The sequence below is a fragment of the Motacilla alba genome, chromosome 6 (assembly GCF_015832195.1).
Source record: "Motacilla alba alba isolate MOTALB_02 chromosome 6, Motacilla_alba_V1.0_pri, whole genome shotgun sequence".
Classification (NCBI taxonomy): domain Eukaryota; kingdom Metazoa; phylum Chordata; class Aves; order Passeriformes; family Motacillidae; genus Motacilla; species Motacilla alba.
In genome coordinates this window covers 12,418,232-12,443,823 of record NC_052021.1, presented here as the reverse complement: position 1 = coordinate 12,443,823, position 25,592 = coordinate 12,418,232, and the positions used below count along the sequence as shown (strand labels likewise).

Below are 25,592 nucleotides of genomic sequence, written 5' to 3'. Positions count from 1 at the left end.
GCAAGTTGTCCTGGCTGAGTCTCTGCACAGTCTCTTCTGGGCCTCTTTCAAAAGGTTGAAATCTCTTCAAGAAAAATGTAGTTGCTTGATAGGATATTGAAATACTGTGAATCAAGGCCTTTATAAAATGAGCATGTAACCTGCTTTCATTCAGTGGTAACTCACCTTTTCCAGAAAGTGTTTCTAGATTTGACCATTAGATTAGCATTTAAGTGTCTGTGTACTCAACTATGTCACCAGAGTTTCCTTCTGTGGAAGAGAAAGCTCATTTGCACCACCAGGTGCTAAACTGCTTTTAATAAAAGCATTTCTCAGGAACATGAAGGTTTTTGTCATTTGAATGCAAAATGCTGTAGACTAACAGTGAGGAGGTACTAGGATTGGGGAAGCATGATAAAGGTTCCAAGTACTTACTGAATATGGGGTTTGCATTTTCAAAATGAAAAATTCTGAAATCAGTGTTTCAGGTTGCTAGTCCAGTTACCTCTTGACTTTGCTCATTTTTTTGGGTGTGTGGCTATAGAGAAACTGAGCTGTGTTTTCTTTAGCATTCTTGCAGTAAGATGCAGATAGTGTTATGAGCTTGGCTTTTCTTTGTCATATGTGAGGATCTTAGATTAAAAAGAGTAAACAACTGATCTACATGTCAATTTTTTAATGTTTTCTTCTAGTGGAAGGGAAGGACTAGGAGTTGCAAGAGATAATCAATTTCCTTTATTCTAACTGACCTAATGTTTGCAGAACCTGGTTAGGAACTCTTGATTACTATAATTACATACAATAACAAAACTCAAGTCCTTTGGAGAAACCCAGGGCAATTTCCAGTGGTGTTTGTGGATGGATTAATTATTTTAATACATTTGGAGCAATGCCTCCTAGCTCTTCCCCCCTCCCCCCCCCTTCAACATTACAGTAAACAGAAAACTTTCTTTGCAAAGTACCTAATTGGTTGTAATTTGTTGGCTAGATACAAGCTGTCAGGAAATGGACAACACAGCTCTGTTGGATACATGTTCTGTGTGCTTTTGATTTATTTAGGTGTTTTGGGCTTTCTCCCAGGGTGTTGCTGAAGTTTCAACTTCTGAAAATTTGATCAAGGACCATCTTGTCTGACTTCAAAATAATATTAGTAATAAAAAGGGAGGAGCAAGACCACTGTTCCTTGGGGATTGAAGACTGTTTTAGTGATGTGATCCTTCAGAGAGCTCCTGTGCTTCCTCTCCACACAGCTGGAGTGGCAGGGAGGAGAGGGTAGTGTATGGGGCCTCAAAACTGATGGATTAATGAACAGCTCTTAGCTTCTGGGGGGCTGGGAGTTGGCATAAATTAAAAATGCTGTTGACTTTCTATTACTAGGTGATTACTTACAGAAATTTCCATCGCAAGTTCCCCTTTTTCTTGTTTCTCCATTCCAGAACAAAAACTTAAATTGCTGATAACTCAAAACAGTGGTTTTTACAGGCTGACATTGGTATTGTTAGAATGAGTCAAAAGACCTTTTTTTTGGATGTTTTGTTGGGGTTTTTTGGTTTGGCTTTTTTTTTTTTTTTTCCATTTTATTTCAACCATTGGAGCCAGCATACTGGAATATGCATACACCCAGGGTCACTGTATTCATAATATGATGACACCTGTTACATCTTATTAAATCAATACATTTCTGTGCTTTTCACCACTGTTTGGGTTTTTCTTGGCCTATAGTCTTTGAACCTTAAATTTTGTGCTTGAAGTCCTTAAGAAATGACCAAAACCAAAGCTAAAACACCAAAAAAATAATAGCTGTGTGATAATAAAAATGCACTGATGGCAGTAGGAGGGAGGATGCCAGCTTGAAGCAGTGTGTCTTGTCAGCAATTTGAATACTCTCCTAAATAAGGTAATTTTAAGGTAAAAGTAACATGTTCTGCTAGAACTGGAGGCTGAGGACCTGTGGGAGGTTAAAAAAAACCAGTTAAAGCCTAGGTATCAGCAAAATTTGTCATGTGTGTGTTAACATAGAAACAAAACTTTTGACTTAATTAACCGTAGAATTAGTGTATCACCATAAAGCAGATTGGCAATGTCGTGTCAGTCTTTGGAAGAAAAAGCTGTCTGAGTTTAGTAGTCTCCAGTTTAACCTCCCCTCCATTTTTAGTAATCTGCAAGTGTACTTGTTTGAACCCCCCAAGCCAAACTCTATCCATGTTTGCCAGAATGTTCTTGTGCCATTCAGGCAAGTCCATACAAGTCCCTGCAACTCTGTATTTTTGGCAGAGTTTTGGTAGTAGTTCAGGTAATTGCACAGTAGACTCAAAAAGAAACTTGAATGTGTGAACCCATTTGTGCCTTAAAAAAAAAAAAAAAAAAGAAAAGGCTGGTGTAACCCAAATTTGGCACAGCTCCAGTCTAACCTGTGTGGAGCAGCTCCTTGCTTTCCTTCTCATGAGGTTAAACTTGTATCATGAGGGGAATGTGTTGGCGTTTGAGATCAGAAAGCTTCCAGAGACTTCTTTGGCAGCACTGCTGGCGTGGAAAGGCTCGTGGTCTGTGTCTAGAGGGCAGCCAGTTTAAATGTGGGTACAAGGATTGAAACTGCTTTGTTTGCATTCCTTTTCCATCACTGCTGATCTAGAAGTTATTTTATTTGGTGATTTGGGAAGATACAAGCTGATGGGAGAATGGGCTCTGTGCAGACAAGGGTCATGAAAATGCTGAGGAAGTGCATGGATGGCTTTGAGAAAAGGGCTAAAGGGTAGACAAGTGCTGTTGTGAGACAGCAGTAGTTGCACTTGTGGAAGCAGACACAGCCTTCCCAGCACCTGTGAGTGGTGAATAAAGCTAAAGAGCTGGAGAGTGGGGCTGCCTTCCGAGAAATGATTGGCAGGGCTGGAAGATAACTCATTACAGAATCAGCAGAAGACTGGGAAACATTCATTTATGCCAATTCAAATTGCTCCGTCTCTGGAGGCTTGGCAGTGTGATTCACTACGATGAAATATTCAGGTTTTAATCATCATTGCCTAGTGCAAAAACTGTAACTTGGTCACTTCTAAAATGTTGAGCTTTTATTCTGCATTAACAAGTGTGAATTTATATAGCAAATGCATGTAAATAGTTACAAAGTATAGCTATATATTAAGCTTCTAAAACATGAATGTATCTATAATGTATATACATTTATATTTACTTGTCTGCAATCTTAAAAGGGCTGTGGAAGAAATTGTCTGCTGGGAACAATTTATGTATGTTTTGGTGAATGAAGAGTAGGGCACAGAACTGAGCATTGGGTGCTGGCAGGTTAGCGGTGGCTCAGCACACAGCATTTAACATCTGGTCAGATATTTTTCACAGTAACTTAAATACATGTCTGAATTGTTCTTAAAGATTTACTCAAAATACAAAAATCCAGGTTTTGCTGGTGTGTCAAACTTTGCTGAGTCTAAAGGTGAATTTCTGGGAAAGCTGGTATTTTTGTTTCAGATTTGCCCAACTGTTCCTCATTGCCAGATTTACTGCTGCAGAACAGTCCACAGCTACACAAGACTGTAGTTCCTTTTCTTCAGCTGTTTTCTAGGAATTCCAAACCCTAGTACTTCTGATTCTGGCTGCTCTTACAGCTTGAAGTCATTATGCTTCCTGTTGTTATCCAAGCAAGCTGTCCCCTGATAAAGCCAGACAAGTCATTCTGTTCCACCAGATCATTGCATTGTCCGGTTTCTGCCCTAGTGTCCAAGTGTGTGGCACTCCTGGAAACAGCGTGTTCCCAATTCCCCCCCTCCACCTAGTCCCCATGGCTTGCCGGCCAAGTTACTCTCTTTGAATGTAGGCTTGGTCATTTTCATACAGCTATGCCAAGGCTTACTGAGTAATTGCAGTGGGATTTGGAGTGACCATATAGTGGAGGGGAAAACAGATCTGTGTACTTTCTGCTTTTTAAAGACAGATGAGCAAGGGCTCACAGGTTTGTTAAAACACAACTGGAATACTGCGCCTTAACAGCTGCCAAAGACCCTCTGGTTTGCTTGATGATCTGAAGACTTCTCTTTTAATATGCTATCAAAGGAAATAGAAGTGCATGAAACAGGGGCTCTAAGTGAATAGAAGGGGCATTTGAAAACCTAGCTGAAATCCCTTTTGTGTGGATTTTTTGTTTGTTTGTTTTTTGTTTGTTTGTGTTGTTTTCTTAAGGACCCGAAGGTGCTAGGGGTTTTTTTTAAGTTCTTATTAAAGTTTTGACACTCAGCTTTCCCCACACATATTGTCATAGCTATGTAATTCATATCTCTCAATAAATCTTCCTGAAATATATGAATAATAGGAAAAAGCAAAATTCCTCATGTTATTAATGGAGAAATTGTGTGTGTGAAGATGGCCTGTGTTTTGCTCTAAAATGTATTGCTCTTATTCCCTGGTCCCCCGTGCTCATTTTAAAGTCTTTCCTGCACAGCTGAAGTGTCAAGTAATAAATAGACAATATTAGACCCTAGTTGTATGTATGTATTTTTCTTCTCAGAATTTCATTGAAAAGGTGAGCTTTTCTGTTTTGGCATTTAGAAGGAAGCATGGGGTGTATTTGGAACCCCAGGTAAAATTCATTTTTCAGAATTGCAGTGGCTGAGGTGTCTGTGTTGGACCATAAGGCCTCAGAGCCCTGCTTGCTGCAGCAGGAAGGATTCAGATTGTGCCTGATTTTTCTTACAAGGTTTTAGCTTGCTGATTAGTATTGATTGCTAAAGGAATTGGCTACTTGAACTAGATGCTGAATCAAATAATCCCCTCAGTTCTTGCTTTGCAAATCCATTGTCATGGAACAAGTTGCTGAGAAGCTTTGCATATGTGCCACAGTGTGATGGGAAATTCTCTCACAGTCTGACTGGTAAAAACTGCACCTTTTCTCTACTTCTTAACATCCTACTGACAAGTGATATTTATGCATAAATTTTAGAGTCATAGTTTGTAGTTACATCTAATAGAATAACAAGAAAAGGCCAAAGTAGCTTTTCAATACATCCAAGTGATCCACAGTGAGATTGAGCCTTGTAAATCACATAGGTAGTGTTGAAAAATTCCCCATCTCTTTCTGTCTAAGCATTCTTTACTGACTCAGCTCTTGACACAGAGCATAAACAGAGGACCTGTAGCTAATGAAGCTTTTAAATTTTGTGTTCTAAGCTGGTCTCCAAGATGTTGTTGGTAACAAACCCATCAACTGTTACTGCTCAAGACCTTTGTGGTAGTGTGAGATGCTGCATGATGAGTACACAGGGACGCTGGCTGGGGAAGCAGGGAGCAGGTGGTACCCTTGAAAGTAGCCAGGGATTTTGTGTGCAAGTTTCAGGCAAGTGCAGTGGTTCTGGTCTGTGTTACTTGAAATTGTTGGAATATAAACTGCAGCTGATATTTCCAAGACATTACTGCTGATGTGTGAAAGTAAGGATCGACCAAATGCAGATGCAGGATCAGCCACATATACCTTGTTTTTGCTAACGGGCTTGGACAAACCCAGGGAAGTCAAGTGATTGCTACTATGGTGCTCTTTGCAGACTTGGAGCCTCTGGCTGAAAGACAGTTGGTTACCTGTTGGTTGTTTTGGGGTCTGGCTGCTCTGTCAGTTACCTCTTTCCTCAGTCCTGAATGTCCTCTCTTGACTACTGCATTTTTGTTATTGTTCACAGAAGACATTCAGCTGAAGACTTCTTACAGGAATTCTAGTTCTGCATTTCCCATTAGCTATAACTGCAGTTATTATGAAAATACTTGCTTCAGTTGATAACTTCAGATAACCAGTTAACTTCTTGCTCAACTTACTTCTATTCTATTTGAAAATATTTCACATTATTTGATGAGAGGAGGAAATAATTCACATGAGAAATATGAGCTATGGAAAAGCCTCTGATCTTGGAGCATGAGTAATACATAGTATTAAGTCATGAATTGTATCATACTGTATCAGGCATCCATATACTGCAGCTATACTTTTTTTTTAGGACCCTCAGAATTGTCAGTAATAAGAGTTTCATTCAGGAGATTATCCATGTAAAGAGTCCCTTGGAGACAGTTGTTTTGCCCCTCTGCTTTGGTTGCTGATTAAATTCCTGAGGCTGAATTTCTTGTAATGAGAAATTAGCTCTTGGATGAATTTCCAGAGGAAAAGTATTGACGAAGAGCTATGTGTATTGACTAAGGGCCATCTGAGCTTCAGGACAAGGAAATAGGCTAGAGATGGAAAATACAGCCTGCTATATATGCACACCCAGATCATGGTTCACTCATTTATTTTTTTTTCCTCCTCTGCGGGACTAATACTCGGTCTTGTCCATTGACCACTGAGAACAGAAGTCTGTGACAAAGGAAAGTAACATCAGAACTTGTGAACAGAATAAGATAATTAATTTTATTAAGATGCAAAGAAAATATGAGAAGTAGTTTAAACATAGATTATTGTTGCAAAATAATAGAAAGTATTAATGTAATAAATACCTGAAAATGTGTGTAGTGTACATTATAATAATGATGTTGTTAGCATGGTCTTTGAACAGGAGACATGAAAAAGTTTCAACTAGCAGAGGAATATCTTCCATATTTGAGGTCTCTGAATTTTTGGGTTCATTATCTGAACCCTTTGGATCATTAGCAAATCTTTTGAAAATTATTGAAATTACTTTCCTGGCAAGGGTGGCAAGTTAGTACCCTCCACTAATGCTCTGTTACCTTCCTCACGCCCACTATGTGCTGGTTCAGGGAGGAGAAGATGACCAAGCACCTGAAGCAGAACTGGTTGTCTTTTGGTGGTTTTGCAAGCCTGGAGCTAATGCATTTGTTTAAAGGAGCTCTTCTGTCCTGCATATGCAATGCATGGAAAGCATGGTGCCACTGCACAGGTCTTTACTAGCAGCGATATGGTTGCCAAATGATCTCTGCATATTGATAGTGAATTTTCTCTGTTATGCGTGTAACTTTCCCTGGGGTGGTGTGAAACTAGATCACCAAAATGATTTATGAAATGGAAACCTGTTTGAAGGCTCATATTAGTGGTAGTTTGACAGTTGTTTGGCTTTGTTATTTTAAATGACTTTTATCATGGAATCAGTTTATTAAAACAAAGAGGGGCGGGTGGTGAGTATGCAGAGACTGCCGTATCAAACCCAGCTATCCAGTACAGAAAGGCCCTGTCTCTGAAACTGTTGGAACTCAAATAGTTAAGCCTTGAGTGTGAATCTGTGGTGGTTCTGTTAAACATGCGATTCTGTACTAAAGATGCATTTCTCTCCTCTGATAATTATTCCTTACAAATAGTTGGGAGATTTTGAAAGGCTTTAACTATTAGTTTGGAGTTGCTTTTCATTAGACTTAGCTGCAGTTGTCTTGAGACCTCTGTTTGGGGATTTGAGTTTATTTTGTAGCCTTTGCTTATGCTGTTATGTACAAGCCTCACATTGGTTAGGAAGGGAATGCTAGGGAATTGTGTGCTTCCACCACATCTCTTAGCTAGAGATCCAGATTGTGGCTTCAAAATAAAAATTCCAGATACTTCATTGGAAGGCTAATGTGCTTTACAGGCCAGACAAAATTTAATAGCACTTGTAGGTGCTTGAAATGGACATTCTCAGTGGGGTGTAGGGAGGAGATAGGAACTTGAGTGGTCTAAAAAAAATTACATATTTAAAAAAATAGAAAAGGTTTGGCAAGAAGGATATGTATAAGCAGTGAGTACTTCTGCATGCACACAAATACCCACCTAAACCAGACCCTCTCCCTTGTCTCACCTCTGAGGCTGTGGCAGTGGGGAGGGGGCAGCAGCCCTGGCAAAGCTGGATGCTCAGCCTGTGCTTCCTTCAGCTGCAGCAGCAGCTTCGTGCAGGCAGCTGTGGAGCTGGCCCAGGCACCTCCTGTCAATGATTTCCATTGTCCTTATCTTGGCAGGTAGCACAGTGGAACACTGCTTATGGCCTGAAGGATAAGTGGACATCTCTCTGAGCTTGGTACTGGTTCTTGGACCAGTGTGAAGGCTGCTAGTGGTTGTGTGCTGCATTAATAATACTAATGGGCTATTACTCTTACAGTTTTGTATATAGATAAGGATTGCTATTATATTGAAATTTATTGTGAATTACTTAGTTTGTTGATATATGATGAAATCAATTCAGTGGTGTAATAGCTTCCATAGTATTACTTTAAATACTGTGCTGCCTTCCCCGGGACTCAGCGTAACGATATGTGTGTCTTAATTGACTGTTTCTTTTAACATGTTGTAGATTTGCACTAATGATGGTTGGAAATGAATATTTTTGTATTTTATAACATAGTTGCCTGTAAACAATCAGGCTACAAAATGTTTTCCAGTGACTGCAGCTTTTCCTGGCTGCTTTTATGTCAACATTTGGCATTATCTAGTTGCTCGACTCAGTGCATTCTTGAATCGTTTTCAGGAAAAACTACTAATCTCTGTAGGACTTAGATTTTGGTAATAGACAATGATTATTTTTGTTCTTTTTCCTAATCTCTAACATCCATTTCTTTTCTATGTGGACAGAAATGTTTTTTTGAAGGGATTGAAGCCATCATTTGGAGTGGAAAAACTTGGATTATGTCGAGTTTTTCCTGCTAGTAGTTTCTAAGTGGGCTCTGGGTGTGGGCACACATTTCTTGAGCAGTCCTCAGCATTGTGTTTAGCTTTTGGATGTGTCTGCACTTTGCTTCAGAGCTATTATTACAGCTCATTTAAACAGACACAAGGTAGTTTAAAACAAATTAATTTGGGTTCCAGTAGCAGGCCTGCTGCAGGGCTAAGGTTTCACTGTCTGAATACCCAGCCAGAGATGAGGTTTGTGTGTTTTGCATTGATATTTTTATGGCTATGGCTCACCTATAGTTGCTGCTGTAGAGGTATGTCAGGTGGGTCCTTGCATGCTGCAATCATACCTGACATGTTGCTGTGGATTGTGTTCTCTCTTTGTTACATTGTAAAGCAGTGAATTTCAATAAACTGCCAGAGGTAAGAGAGCATCTCTTGTAAAACAGATTTTCAGTCCATGCATAAAATGGACAAAAAATGGGATGTTGATGAAGATCTCTTCACTGGTAGCCAGCCTACTGCAGCCAGGCAAGGTGCCACCGACTGGTGTCTATCTCCATATTCCCCATGTTGACGTGAGTCATTCGGGCCTGCTGAAAGCATTAGGTCTAGTTATAACTTGCCCCAGTAAAGGTTCATAATAGCTTCAAGAGACTATGCCAGTCTCTGTCATTTTTCTGAGCTCAGGCTGTCACTGTGACAAGTTGGGGTTTTGTGTACATCATCAGTCTTACTGGCTCACGAGCTGGTGAGCAGCTTGGGGTGAAATCTTTGTCTCACTGAAGTTGCTGGATGCTTTACTATTCACCTCAATGCTCCTTGTTTTCCCCATATGCCATTGAATTAACATGTATTTCAAATGGGGATCAAATTTGTAAACACTCTCGGGCTGGCTGTGACTGCTGCCAGGTGCTGGAGGTGATTGATGACGTTGTTACTGGCCCTTACAGCAGAAGTGGATGGGCTTTGGTGCCTCAAATTGCTGCTCCCTTGTATTGCTACCTGTTTACTGCAAAAGACAGAAGCCTCCTTTCAACCATTCTGCTTCATGTTTTAGCCTCTCTCCTGCTGCCAAGAATATTTTTACTCTGCATCAAGAGAAAATGAATTCATGCCTTCAGGATTTGTACTCTTTGCTCTGTGCTATATGATAGCAACCCAGTGAGAAGTGCAAGTGGAAACTGCATAAATGATTGATAAAAGCTGAGAGCTGTTTAAATTTTTTTCCTGTTTAATGACTATCAATAATTTAATGCGTTTACTGTATGTTTTTAAGAAATAACACCCATATTACAGGCTTGGGTCTAGCAGGCTAAATGATTGAAGCTTCAAAAAATATCTATTTCCAACATGAAGTATATCTTCTTTTTAATTAAGAATGAGATAGAAAAACACAAAATCAGGCTTGTAAGACAGAGGTAGTTGCTGCAAAAAAAAGCTTCGGCATGCCCCCTTCCCACGCCCCTTGTCCTTGGGGCTGTTGTTAAGTCAGCACTAGCCCACTGACAGCAGCACGCAGGCTGCCACCTGGCAGCAGGGAGCAGAAGTAGTTGCCACCCCAGCAGGGAGCCCCAGCAGGATGCTGCTTTCCCAGATGTGGCCGTGCACCTGTCTCTCCTGTCCCTTATGTCCTGGCTCCTGGGCCCCGCTCCACCAGTTATTTTAGCTGGTTTATCATCATCCTGTCACCTCATCACTTGGGGAGGGTTGAGGGGCAAGGCTTTTAGACAGAGATATTGCTTCCTTCTAGATCTAGCTTGAAAAGGAGAAATAAATGTATAAATGTTTGATAAAATTATTCCCACCCGGTTTCTTTGGAAGGGACTAAATTTTTCAATTGATGAGTATCTCTGATTGTGCTTCAGTGCACTGAGTTTGGTCCTCAAGACTTTGAATATGAAATATGAGGTACAAATCTTTCTTGTGCTTGGTAGGTACCTTTTCAGGTGATTAAGAGAAAATGAAATAATTTTTTTCATTCTTGGTGGGGTCACTGCAGTTGGACTGGAAGGTAAATGTCATACAGAGGTTGGTATGCTTTAATAGGCATGTTACCTAAATGCATCCATGTGAATAGTGCTTCAGAAAGCACAGATGTTTCACATGGACAAATGTCATTTTGGGAAGAGCATTTTTCAGGATCCAAGGAAAGGAGGTGGGAAAATAGAGATAGCTGAAACATTAAAGCCATAGGAAACACTTGTGTGAACACCTCTGTTTGAAGACAGAGAAATGATATTTGGCATTTGAATTTGAATTGAAGTTTGTTAAATTAATAAAAATTGCACTGCTTGTTTAGGAAATAAATTTCATGTAAGTAAAATCTTGTCTCTTAGATGTCTGTTGGTGGTGGATCCCATGAGTTCACTAAGGCAAATGAAAGGAACATTTATTTAGGAGATCTGTGTTTTCATTGACTCTTACCATGGTTTTATGCTTTGTCTGTGCTTTTGCAACAATGTTTTGGTTACTTTTTCTTGGCTTTTTGTAATACATACTTGAGAAGAGCTTCCTGTCTTTGTGCAGATACAGTTCTGGGAAAATAGTATTTATGTTTGAAGAAGCTTCTTTCTTCACAGATATCTCCAGTACAGGTGTTTGTGGTGGAAGGCTTACCCTGGTGTATGTGTGAGACATGTGCACACACATATATGCATGGATAATAGGGATATGCTTTTAATTCATACTAGAATAAGGAACTTGCTGATTTCCAGCTTGTTCTCATGTTGCTGTAGGTAAATGTTGTATTGTGTTTTCATGAAATGTTACATGAAATGAAACGTTGCGAGTTCTATTTCATACTGATTCTGTGCCAGCTGTAGATAGTAGAAAATAGCTTGGAGAAAGAACCTGATTCAGAAGCAGGAGAGGTTCCTGGCTTCATAACCCAAGGCTCAGAGGTTTTGTTCAGTTTCATCATGCTATTTTAGGGTAGGTATTTTCATCTTCTTTTTTCTTAGCTTGCTTGTTTCTTTTTTGCAATAAGAAATGGGGACTGCTACTTCCCTCAATAGATGTTAAGGAAATAATTGTTTTATTACCTTTCCTAGATCAAAAGGTTGGAAATCAACAGGAAAAGAAAGAAAATAACTCTTTACTGTGATATAAACTTGAGCTATATTAGTACACTCTGAGTGTACTTAAAATTCCCCTGAAGAAGAGTAGCTGTTAAATGTACATTGAAGAACCTTGAGAACACTTATTGGTTTTCTCTGTCAATTTTAAGAGTTATCGATGATGATGCCCACTTTGGTTTAAACCCTGAGTTGCCTCATGTTATGGGCAAGGTTTGGGGAGGGTTCTGTTGCATGCAGCAGTGCCCTCATCTAATTCCTCACTTTCAATTCCATTTCATTACTAATGAAATTAGTAGCCATCATAGAGCTAGAAATAGCAATAAACCAGAAACCGCCCAGGTTGGTTGTGTACCATGGGAGATTCTGTTGACACAGGAGTTGCTCTAAGAGCTGACAGAGCTCCATGTAGGGGTCAGACGTGATAAGGTCAGCAAGCTCTTCACCAGTCACATAGTGCAGATTGGAAGTGAGGGGCATTACTTTCCCAAAATTTTATTTTCTGAATGTAAAAAGTATCTGGATCACTTAAGACCTAGAACCTGCAAATGTCCTACAGGATTTTTGCATTTTTCCATAGGAAGTGGACTACATTTGGGTAATGCCTGGAAAAAAACACCACCTTTGTTGTGCAGCATGAAGAATAAATCTAGCATCATCATTCAGAAAAGATTAGTCAAAATCGCATTCTGATATCCCTGCTCCAGCTCAGGTACTGTCCAGAATGGGCACACGTCATGTGAGATTTAATGAGAACCCAGACCTAGCTGGAATAATTGAGGATTATTTTTATTAAGCTTGATGTAGGAAAGCAACTCTGCTAAATTCATTGCAGGAGTTGACTCACACACCATCTTGAGGGTGTTTGACTCAACATATGCCTAGTCATTTATCTAATGTTGATGTCAACGATTTGTTGGGTTTTGATACAGTGTTTCCCAGTTTTCTGTTTGTTTCCTTCCTGTAGTGGCTGTGTACCCAAAACATTTTGACATTTTTTTCATATGAATTATCTCTGGCCCTGCCAGAAATTTAGTCAAGTCTTTTGGTTTTGTAAATCATTTTGCGAGGTTTCTCCACTTAGGATTTGACTTTCGGCTAATGCGTTATTTCCCTTTACGTTTTTTCTTGCCTGAGGATGTGAGAACAGACCAATCTCACTTTCTTTGGAGCAAGTCAAACCTATGTCTTTAAATGGTACTTTAGATGGATTTCTGTCTGCCTGAGAATGTTGTTTAAAAAATTTTGTTTTTTGCACTTAGACTTCCTTTTTGCCATCTCTTGATTTTATATTCGATTTGAAAATATGCTTTCTTCAAATCTTTCACGTCTGTTTTAAATTATTCCTCCTCCTAGTAATAGGATGGAAGTGCAAAATTTTTAAGCACTTTAAATATAACCAGTATTTCAATTCTTAACAGACTTTACTGGAGATCTATGGTGGGGCGGGAGGGGGGGATTTCTTAGCAGGGAGAGAAATGCTGTCAAAAGCATTCTTTTATTTTGATAATGAAAAAGAAAAAGAAATTATTAATTTGATTTAGGGATACAAAAATAATGTATGTTTGAGGGGGCGATACAACTTTTTTTTCTTGCATTTTGCAACCTGATCTGTGCTGAGCTGCTCAGTAAGTATTGATTTGCACATAGCCTCGGGATGTACATGTGTCAGGAGCAATTCACTAAGGGTCATTTCTTCTCCAGTCCCCCCACTTAGGGCTGTAGCACTGTTTCCCTTTTTTTTTTTTTTTTAAAAAAAAAAACAACAGAAAAACTGATTTGAGTTCTCGAGGTTTTGGCTTAAGTTGCTTTGCATCAATTAGTACAAGTTGGCGAAAGCTGACAGAAAGCAGAAATGCAACTGATGAGGGGTGTAAGACATTGAGAAAGTGAAATTAAACACTGTGGGAAGGTTTGCCTTTAGGCAGAGGGTTGAGGAGGCAGGTTTTTGAGTAGCTACATTTTTGTGTCAGGATCCATTCTTTCACATTGTCAAATTATTGCTGCGCCTATTTATGGGTGCACAAAACAAGGCAGAAGAGGTTTTGAATCACTGAGCTTTTTCTTTCTCTCCTTAGTGCACATTTTCTGTGTGTTGTTTTCTGTGATCTTCATTTAGTTTTTCATTGTTTATTTACACTGCCACTTCATGAATTCTTTAAATCATTGCCCTATCTAGAGGGGAATCTGGACAGAATTACTCTTGCAGCTTTAAGTCTTGCTGACAGGAGAAGAGAAAAAGAGAGCTTTTGTCCCCTAGAGAAATGCAGGAACTGTGGTCATTTAGAATTGGACAGACGTGGTGGCTTTGAGGGAGATGCTGTGATAGAAGTGCTGCCTTTTATATTGTATCCCATCTGTTGGGGCTCCTTATTTCAAATGTTTTCCAGGAGACTGGGATCTATATGCTGTTAGAAGATGGGTTAATTGTTGTTTTGAGGGGTGGCAGAAGTGTGTGTGGAAATGTAAGGTAGCATAGACTTTTTTCCTTATTTTGAGAGCTTGCGTTCAGATTTTCCATAGAGAGAAAAGGGTAGAGTTTTTCTGTAGTAATATAAGCCAACAAAGTATGATGGAGAACAGACTGGACGTGTTTCCCTTTGCTCATTCCCTGTGGAAAACCTTGATTGCCATTTCCTCAAAGATGTTAATGTCTTGCATTCACGCTTTAAAATAATTTTCCACTTGATTTTCCTGCCTTTCATCAGAGGCAGGTACTGGAGGTAGGGAGGGGCCCATTAAATCTCTGTGTCTGTAAGTTTCTTTAAAGTCATGTTAGGAGTAGGGCAGAGAGAGAAAAATGGTCTGAGGTGAGGAATTGTGGTTTTATGGGAGTGAAGCTCGATTTCGAAGTGGTACCTTTAGTTAAAAGGTTTTTTAGATCCCTTTCCTTTCCTTCTGTTTTAAAAAAACCCATACAAATACTTACTCTTGCTGTTACTGAAAATCTATTCCAACTATATAAAATCTATCTTAAGAAAAAGAGAAGCTGTCTTAAAAAGAAATAGAACTTAGGATTAATTGCAAATACCTCATAATTGTAGGCATGATCCTCTCAGAGCACAGTACGTAAGCACTTGAATGTCGGTATATACCTGTATGTTCAGTATGCATGTTGGAATTTGCCTTTTGCCAACTATTTTGATAGTAAATGTGGCTCATTTGAATTTTTACAGAAGTGGGTGTGAGCCTGGCTGAAGCTTGTTTACTTAATAGAATAAGTGCTCGAGAATAGTTTTGAATTGGACTTTAACCCATTCTAGTATGGGGCTTTATCCCATTCTGACAGGAACCTCTTTGCTTTTCTTAGTAGTGGTTGACTTGACATTCATAGTCCTTGTTTTGGTAAGGTGACAATGGAGAAAATACAGGACTGGCAAATAAACTGGTAATTTGCAAGTGCAGAAGTAGTGGCATAGTAGCTCTACCAAGCAAGAGTTGCAATCAGTAGCGTCTTCGAAAATCATGAAAGCTAATGCTTATTTCCTTTTTTCTACTTTTTTTTTCTCCTCCCCTCAGGAAATACTGTTGTGCTGAGGAAGAAAACAGCTCTCCTCCCCCCACCCTTTTTTTTTTTTTTCCTCTCCCCTGCTTTCTTCTTCTTGCCTGATTCAGAAGCTCCAGGAATGTGCTAATTGGCGGCGGCCTCTTCAGAAAGGTAAGGGGTAATTGTTATCTGCTTTTCAAGGTGTCTTGCCTGCTCTGCTCCTTCTGGAAGGGCAGGTGATGGCAAAAGATGTTTGTCTATGTGGAGTTTAGCCAGACTTCTGGTTCATGTGGATTGCCCTTCTAATGCTGGAATGCAAACAGAAGTTTTGTGCACTTCTTGCTCTACTACTAAGTGTAGGATTCTGTCCCTTGACAAAATCTAGAAGATTAGATATATTTTAAATGCTTGCAGAGGAAAAAAGTAAAACTGTTGTATTGCAGACTGATTAACTAAGTCTTTGCCTGAATATCAGCTTGGATGGAAAGACAGAGAGTTAGGTCTGGAGAAGACAAGTTAAAGAATCCTATCTCTAAGTGCTTCTTTTGTTATTATCACACATGTACATCTGATTGGGCAAATATAGATTGGTTGAGTTGTTGTTTTGGTTAGTTTTTTAAACCTGATGTCTTCTCTAGGGTCTGTCATGGTTTTGTGGCTGGTTGTATCCCTGACAGATAAGACAGGAACTATCTGGAAGCCCAACTCTAGTTCTGAATGGTGAAACACATGGCAAGTCTTTAATTATACGGACTTTTTCCAGTTTTGGACAGAAATGCAAAATGTGGTGTGTGAGAGGAATTTAATTTTGTAGCTATGTGGTCATAGGAAATCCATGTCCATCTTTCCTCTGCAAGGCATTCAGTTTGTGTCAGGGATATATCCAGTCCAAAAAATTAGTGCTGATTCATAGAGCATTGTGAGCTGCATGAGTAGACTCAAGTTTGTTGCTAGACAAATTGCATATGTATTTTAATATTAAAGATTTGTATTTGCTTAGGAGCTATAGTGCTTGGAGATGCCATTTCCTCTTCCATCTTTGTGATAGATGTTAATGCTCTTTATAGTGGAGGTAGTATCTTCTGTCTAGACCTCAGCCATTCTGGTTCAGAATTGACAACTTAATCCAGCACTGAGAAGGGATTTATGCTAACTTGCTAGGGTCTGAATTGTAGAGGCAAGTGCAAGTTTTCCTGCTGGATTGCTTGATGGTGCTAACATTTCTGAAGGGTTTTGAAAGACAGCGCGATGCAATAGTGTCTTAAATTGCCCCAGCAAGATTTGTCAGAGTTCATTTGTCAGACCCTCACGCTGACTAAGTACACTAATGTATCAAGGATAAGCTCCAGACAGGTAATGTGCCTTGGGATGTTCTTTTTCTTATTCTCCATCTCATTCTTGCTGGTGCAGAGGCAAGCTAAGTCTTTATTGAACAGCCACTACCAGCTGTCTGGCTACTTTCTGCAATAAAGCTAATGATCTAATGGGCAAATGTTTCTTGGGGACCTTCAGCTGAAGCGGAGACAAGGAGAAACCTACAGAGCAGCTAAAGGGTTCTCGAGGAGTTTGCAATTTCCCCAGGGCTCCTTCCATGTAATTACCTGTCTCTCTCTTTGTCTCCTATCTTTTAATGCAGGAGGAGTGTCAGGCTCAAGGCCGCTAATCTTCGTTACTATGGAAAAGCTGGTTACACTCCTCTTCCTGCACTTCAAAAATGGCAATCATTGGTCCCCAGCTGGTTCCCTGACTCTAACTTAGAAATGGATGATAGCTTTCCTCCTTGGTGCCAGACTATAGAATGCAGCTGCCTGCGCTATTGCAGGCAGGCATTGCCTTCACCGCTGATGCTGTGGCATGCTGAGAGGAACCTGCAAGAGCTGCCTTGTGGCTTCTAAACCTGTTGTCTCCCAGACAAGCAAAGGCTCTAAAATTCCTTTGAAACACAAAATTTTGGGGCACACTGAGATGTGGGAGGCTTGGCTGAGCTTCATGTGTGGAGGAAAGATTCTATAAGGGTTCATAGCTCCAGCTGAGGTTTTGTACTGTTTCTGAATGCCTTCAAACTCCCTGGGCTGGGGGCTAAGGGAAGCTTTAGATCTCTTTTGCAGGATCGTCGGCATCGCTTCTTGTTATCGTCTCCCTCCCAGCGTATGTCATATGCAGTGGTGTGCAGTGGAGCCAAGTGCCACTGCTCAGTTCAGTAGGATCAGCTGAGAGGCTGTGCACAGCCCAGTGCTATTTCTCTCTGGCTGGATACATCTGTTTGTCCCTCTTGCACAGCACTGGAAATTTGGAGGGGAATCCCTGCCTGCTGCTCCCCTCCTCCTTTTCCTGCACATGCTTCCTGAGTTGCAACATATCAGACAAATCATTCCTCTGAAGCCGTGGCTTGGGGACCGCTCCGGCACAAAGGCCTTGTCTCTGTGTGCTCCTTTTCATCCTAGTGAGGAGAAGGAAACTGTCCCATGTTGGACGGGGTCCCTTTCCAGCTGCTGCAGGCTTGCACGCCCAGGAAGTGTGTGTTGCTGAGCCCCTTTATGGTACCTTTGTAAAACATGCTTTAACTGTCTGCAAATGTACGGTATTTAAGCAGCAGAGTCTGTATTATCAAATGCAGTCATGCAGACTGTAGTCCTCGGGGTGAAAAGCTCTGGGGGGAGAGGCTGGATGTGACAGTGAAATTTGAGAACCAAAGCAAGAGGAAATTCTTGCCCATGTGTTGGAATAGAGCAGGTTCAGTAGAGGTGGAGGATGGGGAACATATACTCCCTCTCAGTTTGGAAGTGCTGAAGGAGGCGGTCAGAAAGAAGAGGGGGAGGCAGGTCAGGGAAAAGGCAACAAAAGATCAGGCTGTCCAGTGGGCCACAGTTTGCTGTGTTTTGTTTTTTGCCTTTAATGCTGTGCTTTTCTCTGCCTGTTCCTCTTAACTAAATTTGGGCAAAGATAATTTTCAGTTTTTTTCTTTGTTAAAAGAGGAACCCTACCTCCATTCAGATTTTTTCAAAGTTATATTTTGTATCAGTGCATCTAGAATGACTATTTTGCACTGACTTTTTTTTAAAGAATTTTTATTTCCCTCATTATTTTCCCATTTTCCTTTTCTATTTGTATCAACCTGAGCCATCTCCAAAGGAAAGGTGATACTGCTACTGGCTAACATTTGGGGTGGGTGACACTGTGTGTTAAACACCATGTCTGTAATAACTTAGATGTCAGTTGGAAGTTTGCCCTAATTGTATTTTTTCTTTTCATTTATAAATCCAGTTCACAGTTCTTGAGCATTTGTAGAGCATTTCAATAAGGTGTTTGTTTCAGGTCTTGGATTTTTTTCTCCCTCAAATCCTTTGAGATCTTTGAGGCAGTATTTCTCATTCAATAACTGTATTCAGTAAAATGATGTGCCTGTCAAAGCTGTATTGCACCTTAGGAGAGGATGACAGGTTCTTCCAGAGTTCTCAATTTGCAAAGCCTTAACCATCTCCCACTTCAAATCAGGACTTTGCCACTGCTTAAGGTCTTTAAGTACTTCATTAACTTAACAATAAGCCTGCCCTCTCTTGCTTTTTAGTAAAACCTTTGATTTTTTTTTAAATTTTATTTCATGAATGGTACAGGTATTAATTCTTTACTCTGATATGGAGAAGACTTTAATTTCATAAACTTTATTGGAGAAGGAAAAATAACTTCCATCCCAGCTCTGCATTTTTGAGGCAATTTTTATGTTTAGAATCTGTTTACCATGTAGATTTAGAGAACTAAATCATTGTATTGTACCTCCAGAAAGATAGTTTTAGACATCTTTGGTGGTTTCAAGTGTACACGAAGCAGAGAGTTCAGAGCTGAAATTAACTTGTTTGTAAATTTCTTTTTTATAGACAAGGTCTAAAAAGCATTAAACAGAATGAAAATCTAGCATATCTAGGCCCAGGAAGATGGGTTAATGCTGTAGTATGAACTATGATTTTGAATTTTCTACCATTTTCAGTTGTCTGAATCAGCCCTTTTCTGAGGGCAAACTTTACAGGTCCACGGACAAGAGTGAATAGGGTTTTAGGAAGATGAGGTGAGAACGCTGCAAGGGCTTGTCTGGAGACATCTCTGTGTATGGAGGGCTAGAAGGTCCTGTCCTGTGGTGTGTGCCCCCTGCCCCATACTGTGGCTATGGCAATGACCATTCATTGTCCCCCATTAAAACCTTCCAGTCCTTAGCACTAGCAGAGTCTGGGTTGCCTGACTTTGCTCTGGTTTCAGCAGTTGGGGTCTGCTGAAATGCCTCAGTTGCCCATAATGCAGCGGGGTTTTGGACATTGCTCATGGTCACTGTGTTTCAGGTGTATACACCTACTTCTGACTACAGAACTGAGTTTATTCTTTAGGAGTAAGTCCTATATAGAGTAGCATGTTCCCTTGCGCTGAAGCCTCCTCTCCTCCCCTCTTCCACCACCCTGATGAACTGCAGTTGGGTCATTGGTTGGCTCCTCTTTTCATCCACACCCAGGGATTGAAGGGATGCCTCTGGAGGCCAGATGCCTACTCACCATCATCCCTGGTGTGTAGGTATTGCCCTGAGCATTGAGGTGGCTTTCTGTGCTCTCCGGAGCTTTGGAGGGCTCCTAGGAGGAACTGTCTGGCTTGAGTGCATTGCAGTGACTGCTGCAGAGCCCTGGCACTACCAACTGCCAGTCTGCAGGAAGGAGTTTCTGAGAGAGCATGTTGTGCCAATCCATAATGAATGGCTGAGAGGAACAAAGTGTATCACATAGGTATTAGTGTAGGTGGCAGGTTTTGGTATTTTACGTTGGTGTATATTCTCTGTTAGTCCTTCAAAAAGAAAGCTGCAAGGCCCAAATCAGTTATCAAGTCCTTGCTGAAATTAGCAATGAAAAAACCCTGGTTTGTTGCATTATTTCCTTTAAAGTGATAACTGTCCTCCTCTGCTAGGGAATGGCCCATCTGTTTGCATGTTGCCCCATCTTTCAGGTACACCAAGATGCATGTGAGTTCTTTATTATAAAATTCAATAATTTGGCCATTCATGAAGAATTAATAACAAACCCAAACCAGTAGAACTTTTCATTCCTAAACAAAGTATTTTAAAGTATGCATCGAAAATCATGTTTTCCAGGGTTGTTTTTTTTTTTCTACTCTGTTTGGCATACACATGGTTTTATGTGGTACTGCCTAGGGTATGGTGAGGGCTGGGTACTACTTGTAGCTGAGGCTGCGGTAGCAGAAATCATTCATCCTGTCTCATCCCTTTTTGGCTTAGCCCACGGGAAGACTCCTGTTCAGTTAGCCCAGTCATTACAGTAGAAAGCTGCACTAATATCTTGCAAGCTGCAGGACAAAAGATATTTCATCTTGAAAGCCTTGCCATGAAGAAACTTTGTCTAGAAGATTCTATGCGGATTTGAACTGGCCAGGTAAACGTACACTGGAAAGTGCTTTGTGAAATGTGTCCTAAAACATTTTTATCTGGTGCTGATGTCCTTAAAAGCCAGATGAAGTGCATCAGTGACTCATGGTCAGTTACTGCCCTGCTGTGTGATGTAAACCAGATCTTGCTTTGGTGCCTTCTGGCATACAGCCTTTCAGGCTGGATTGTGAATTTCAAGCTTATGCTTGTAGTCTGCAGTTCATACCCTGCTATTCTCTTGAAAGAGAACCAAGCTATTCTCTTGAAAGTGATCTCTTAAATTGCTTGTAGCATAAATAGAAAGTCTCCAGTTACTTCCTTACTATTCTAGTTACTATTCTTGATTAAAGAGGAGATTAGATCTAAATGTTAGAATGACCCAGGAAGTTCTATTTGCCCATCTCCTCACTTTCTTTCCTTCCATTCCTCTGTCAAAATACAGATTTGTTGCAGTTTTAGGTCTAATGATTTTTCAGTCTTCTGGTGGGCATTGTTGTGAAAGAGTGGAAGTGTAACATTTTAAAGAAGGAAAAGGGCAGGTGTGTGGCTTTGGGTTTTCTTTGTTTATTTTTTAAAGTTTCTGAAATACATTTGGTTACTTCTGACAGTCATAATAAAAATCAGTTGATTAGACAAGAAGGTTAGGTATATGAAGCAAAGCACTGTTTTCCAGCAAAATGAGCAGCTAGGATATATTTCAGTCTTCAGATGCTTGGCTAAATAATGGTGACATACGTTTTTTGCTGCTAGAAATTGAGATTTTGGCGGTCATATGCAACTGTGAAATCTGTAGGCATATACTGTAGCAGAAGCTGTCTTTATGCATATACAGCACATGGTATTTGGCTTGGGAGAAAGTTCTTCGCTCTCTAAGAAAGTCAGGTTTTTGATGGAACTGACTGCTGTTTGTGCTTCATAGTTAAAATTTTTATTCTGGAAGGACAAATAAGGTGTATGTATTAAAGGTACTGTTGTTTTGCCACTGTTCCCAGCAACACAGTCTATTTCCCTGTCTCTTTCTTTTTTCCAAGCTGTTTCTTTCCAAGCTTGTGATCATAATTATAGTGAGATGTAGATTACATACATCTATATATTCCAGCAGGAAAACTGAGCCTCAGAAAAATTTTGGACTGTGGGACAGTTCCTTACTCACCTCTGTCTTAAAAGTGTTTTGGTATTCCCAAAGGGTTCTGGGAATGTCAGTTTGGTAAGACACTGGGTGTGGGGAGGATGGAGAGTAAAAGGAAAAGGATGGAAGAAGTATGCAAGTGGTGGTTCACCAGTGTCACATTAATAGAATCCTCGAATCAAGTGCTCATTCATTTTAACTAGAGGCTAATTAATCAGAGTGAGTAGATAAAATGATAAGCTGCTTTTAATGAAGTGAAGCAGCTTTATTAGCAGTAAGCAAAATGCAAAATATTTGGTCTCTGGCACATGTGGTTTTCATGGGGACTGTGGTTTGCCACCAGCTCTGGATTGTGCTAGCCTTTTTCTTGCTGCACTCTGCAGGCTGTGCTGTCTGTGTGTTTCAGCATGTGGCCAATTCAGAATTCAGGAAATAGAGTCTAATCAGAAGCAGGTGTAACATTTTAAAACCAGAAGGAATGTTCCTTACAGATCTTTTCCTATGCCAGATTAGCATTTGCCAATTTTCAAACTTTGGATGCTATTATTTTTCTTCGGAGATAGCAGGCTTTATGCTTCCAAGCAGACAAACAAAAAGCTGTGTGGATTTATCAGAGTACAGAAATGTACCAGGCTGGTGCTACTTGTGTGTGTGGTTAAGTAGAGGGCCAAAGCCAGTGTGCCACTGTTAAACTGGAGCGTGTTTGCATACTCTTGTTTCAGATGGCTTTCTGCATCTGTGCCATTGTGGTGTTCCCCAGTGTCTCTCTTGAAAAGCTGTAGAAGCCGTTGGACTGTGATGTGCATGGCAGTGCAAAGCTGTAATAGGAAATACATAAATGAGTAATAGATTAGGATAATGACGTAATTTACATTGGACTGAATTACATTAGGTGACCACATTTAGGCTCGAAATTAACTTCACTTTTGACTAGGTATATCCTTATTGAAATAAGCTAAAATTAGCAAATTATTCATTAAAGTCACCTCAGTAAACTTAGAAACTAGCGGTTCGATAAGGTTCCTGTAGTTATGTGAACTGGAGAAGTTGAGCTGGTAGGTGATTTGTGAATAGGATGCTGGCAAGGAAATTGTCTTTCCCCCACCAGCCTTTCCTTAAAAGACTCTGCTTCTCAGCGCCATTCAAGTGTAAATCCTTCTGCAACAAAGGGGAGGCTGGCAGCTCCACCGGTTCAACAGTATAAGCGATCTCTCATGCTTCAGTTGAAAGGTTGAATCCCTGAAACACAGAATGCTGCTATAGAGGGAAACTCTGAAAAGGCTGCTGAGAATGGCGGGGTGGGGGGAGCATAGGGTTGGAAAGCTGTTGAGATCCTTGAAAGCGCAGTGACAATTTTTGTCTTTACTGTAAAATGACCTGGAGGCAGCTGGACAAAAGGAAAGGCTGCTGTTCAGGTGAGGTTGCCATCACCACTCTAGGAGCTGGATTTTACTTGTTCTCCCCCTTAGGAACACAGCATGCTGCTCTATTTGCCAGCACTGTATGTGGTGCCAATATTTTGTCTACAGTGTGCAGTGAGTCCCTCTTAGTTTTCCTGTTTGGATTATTCTTTCTAACGACTTTGTGTTGCAAGTCTCAAAGCTTTGGAATTGTGACTTCTTGTTTTGCAAAACAGAGTATGAAATTGTGGACATTAGGTTTTACACTGAAAGGATGAGGTTAATCTTGCACCTTCCGAAACCCTTGTAAATATTTGACCGGCTACTCGGCAACACAGCTGAACGGCCTGAGTTAATGCTTAATGTGAGAGTGGTCCTGAAGTGCATGGCTTTGGTGATGGGCCAAGGGTCACAGAGTGAGCAGTAGTTCCCCATGAAGACATCTGTGCTCCCTGTTCCTTATCTTCCAGGATTCCTCCCTTTCCCCCTCCACTGCCCCAGATCTGCAGGCAGGAGGAGGTGAGATAGCTGAGTCCGCTCCAGGCAGAGTCAGCTGGGTGTGTTCAGGTGGCACTAAAATAATTTTGGGCTGTCTTGCTGACTTTCTCTGCCCTGGTGCTTTTGTTGGTCCAGCAGCAATGTGGTAATCCCTGACTTCTAAGTGAGGGTGAGTCTGTCAGGCTCTTCACAACTACATCTGGGTTTGGAAGAAGGTTCTTATGCACATATAAGTGGCACCAGTATGCTGTTGGTAGTAACTGGTCACTGGGGAGGAGCAGCCTAGAAACCAGTGACAAATCTGAACCTGAGTATGTTAAAATTTAAATTGCAGGTTCTGATACCTGCCATGCCTTGATAATGTAAAAATACTCTCTTCTTGTGTTCTGAATGAAATGCTTCCTAGTGTTGGAAAGTTAGTACCAAGACTACATGGGAAAATGTTTTCAGCTTGATGAACCAGATCAATGAAAATGCCCTTCTTGTTTTACGGGAACTAACCAGTGCAAGACAGCTTTTGCTTTTCTGATGTAAAGATTTATAATTCGTAATGTTGTGCCATATCAGTCCTTCCAAGTGGCAAGAACCTTAAATGTCAGTGCAAATGGAAGAAGATTCTTTCAGAGACCTTCAATATCATAACAGAGCCATAGCATCGTTTAAAAAGAAATGTTTTTAAGCTGATTGTTTAGGTGTGATTACTGTTGCTTTAGGATACCAGCTATCGGAGACCATCCCAGAGACATGTATAGTGTATTCCAGTAACTGTATAAAGAAGTAGCACTGCCCCACCTACTGCACCATTAGATGGAAATAAGCAAAACTTTGATTACTGAAAAACTAACTTGTTACATGCTGTTTAAAAAAACAGTACTGCTTTCTACAGCTGTGTTTTTTAACTATTGTTGTTGTAAAAAAAATTTGTTAATTTCTGGCAATAGTTTATTGTTTTGATTTGGAGGGGATTGTTTTGTTTGGTTTGTTTTAGTTGGTGGTTTTTGTTGGTTGTTTTTGTTTTTTGTTTGTTTTGGGGGTTTTGTTGGTATTGTTGTTGTCTGGGTTTTAATATGCTGAGGGGTTTATATGCACACTTAGAGTTTGGTAGTCTCCATTTTCTAGTCTGCATTTCTGTGGCAGAAACTTGGATTCCTGAAGATCAATTTTGGAAATACCCTATTTGACAAAAATTTCTCAGGAGAAAATGAGCATCCAAGAAAGAAGGCAGTAGTGTTGGAAAAGGTCTGTTCATGCTGGTAAGGAGTGTTGACCTCAGACCAGGGACTCACTTGGGAAAGGTTCAATGCGTTTGACTCCAATGCTCCTAATCCAAACAAACCACACGGAAGAAGCTAGAAAAGATAAGGTTTGGGAAAACCTTTTGCTGTGTGGCTTGTGATCGGAGCACCTCAATCATAGTTCCTACACCTTCTTTTAAGATGTGCTGGTGGGCAGACACCTGTGTGAGCCCTGAGCATAGCCCCAGCTGGCAGGTATTAGTTTAGGTGTTTTTATAGCAGAATACAGTGCTGGAAAAGAATATCATTCTTTACAGCCTATTATCAGATGGAGAATTGAGATCTAGGCAGTGATTCTTCTGAAGGACCGCGGCTTATCATGAGCTCAGCCTAGATTCGAGTGAAGTCTAGCATTAGCTTCCTGGAAGTGTTCAGCAGGTGCCTCTGTAAAATAAGAGTCTGTTGGGCCACTACAAATGCCAGCCCTGTATTTTTAACTGAACACATGGATGCACAGAAAAGCAAAGTTATTTTCCTTCAGTTCCCTGGCAAGGGAACTACATAGCTGGGAATAGAATGGAGATTTCCTGATGTCCATTTCCCTCTTATAATTATCAAACAGCGCTGCTTTCTTCTTCATTGTAAACATGAATTGAGCCAAATGGCATGCACAATTAGCTTTTTTTCCTGCAAAGCTGAAGGGAAGGAGAGAAGGAGGAGGAGACTGGAGATATAAAGGAGGAGGGGAGAGTCATTCAGGGACACTGTACCTGCTGGGGCGCAATGTAATAACCGCTGG

The 25,592-nt window shown here is 40.5% G+C and overlaps 1 protein-coding gene across 4 annotated transcripts in view; it reads left to right on the top strand.

The window, feature by feature from the left end:
- ZMIZ1 (zinc finger MIZ-type containing 1) overlaps positions 1-25,592 on the top strand; it is a 339,352-nt gene that overhangs the window by 34,712 nt on the left and 279,048 nt on the right. For all 4 annotated transcript variants that reach the window (XM_038141495.1, XM_038141494.1, XM_038141490.1 and 1 more), the window contains exon 2: positions 15,148-15,286. The gene's annotated coding sequence lies outside the window, so the exon portion shown is untranslated. The remainder of the gene's footprint in view (positions 1-15,147; positions 15,287-25,592) is intronic.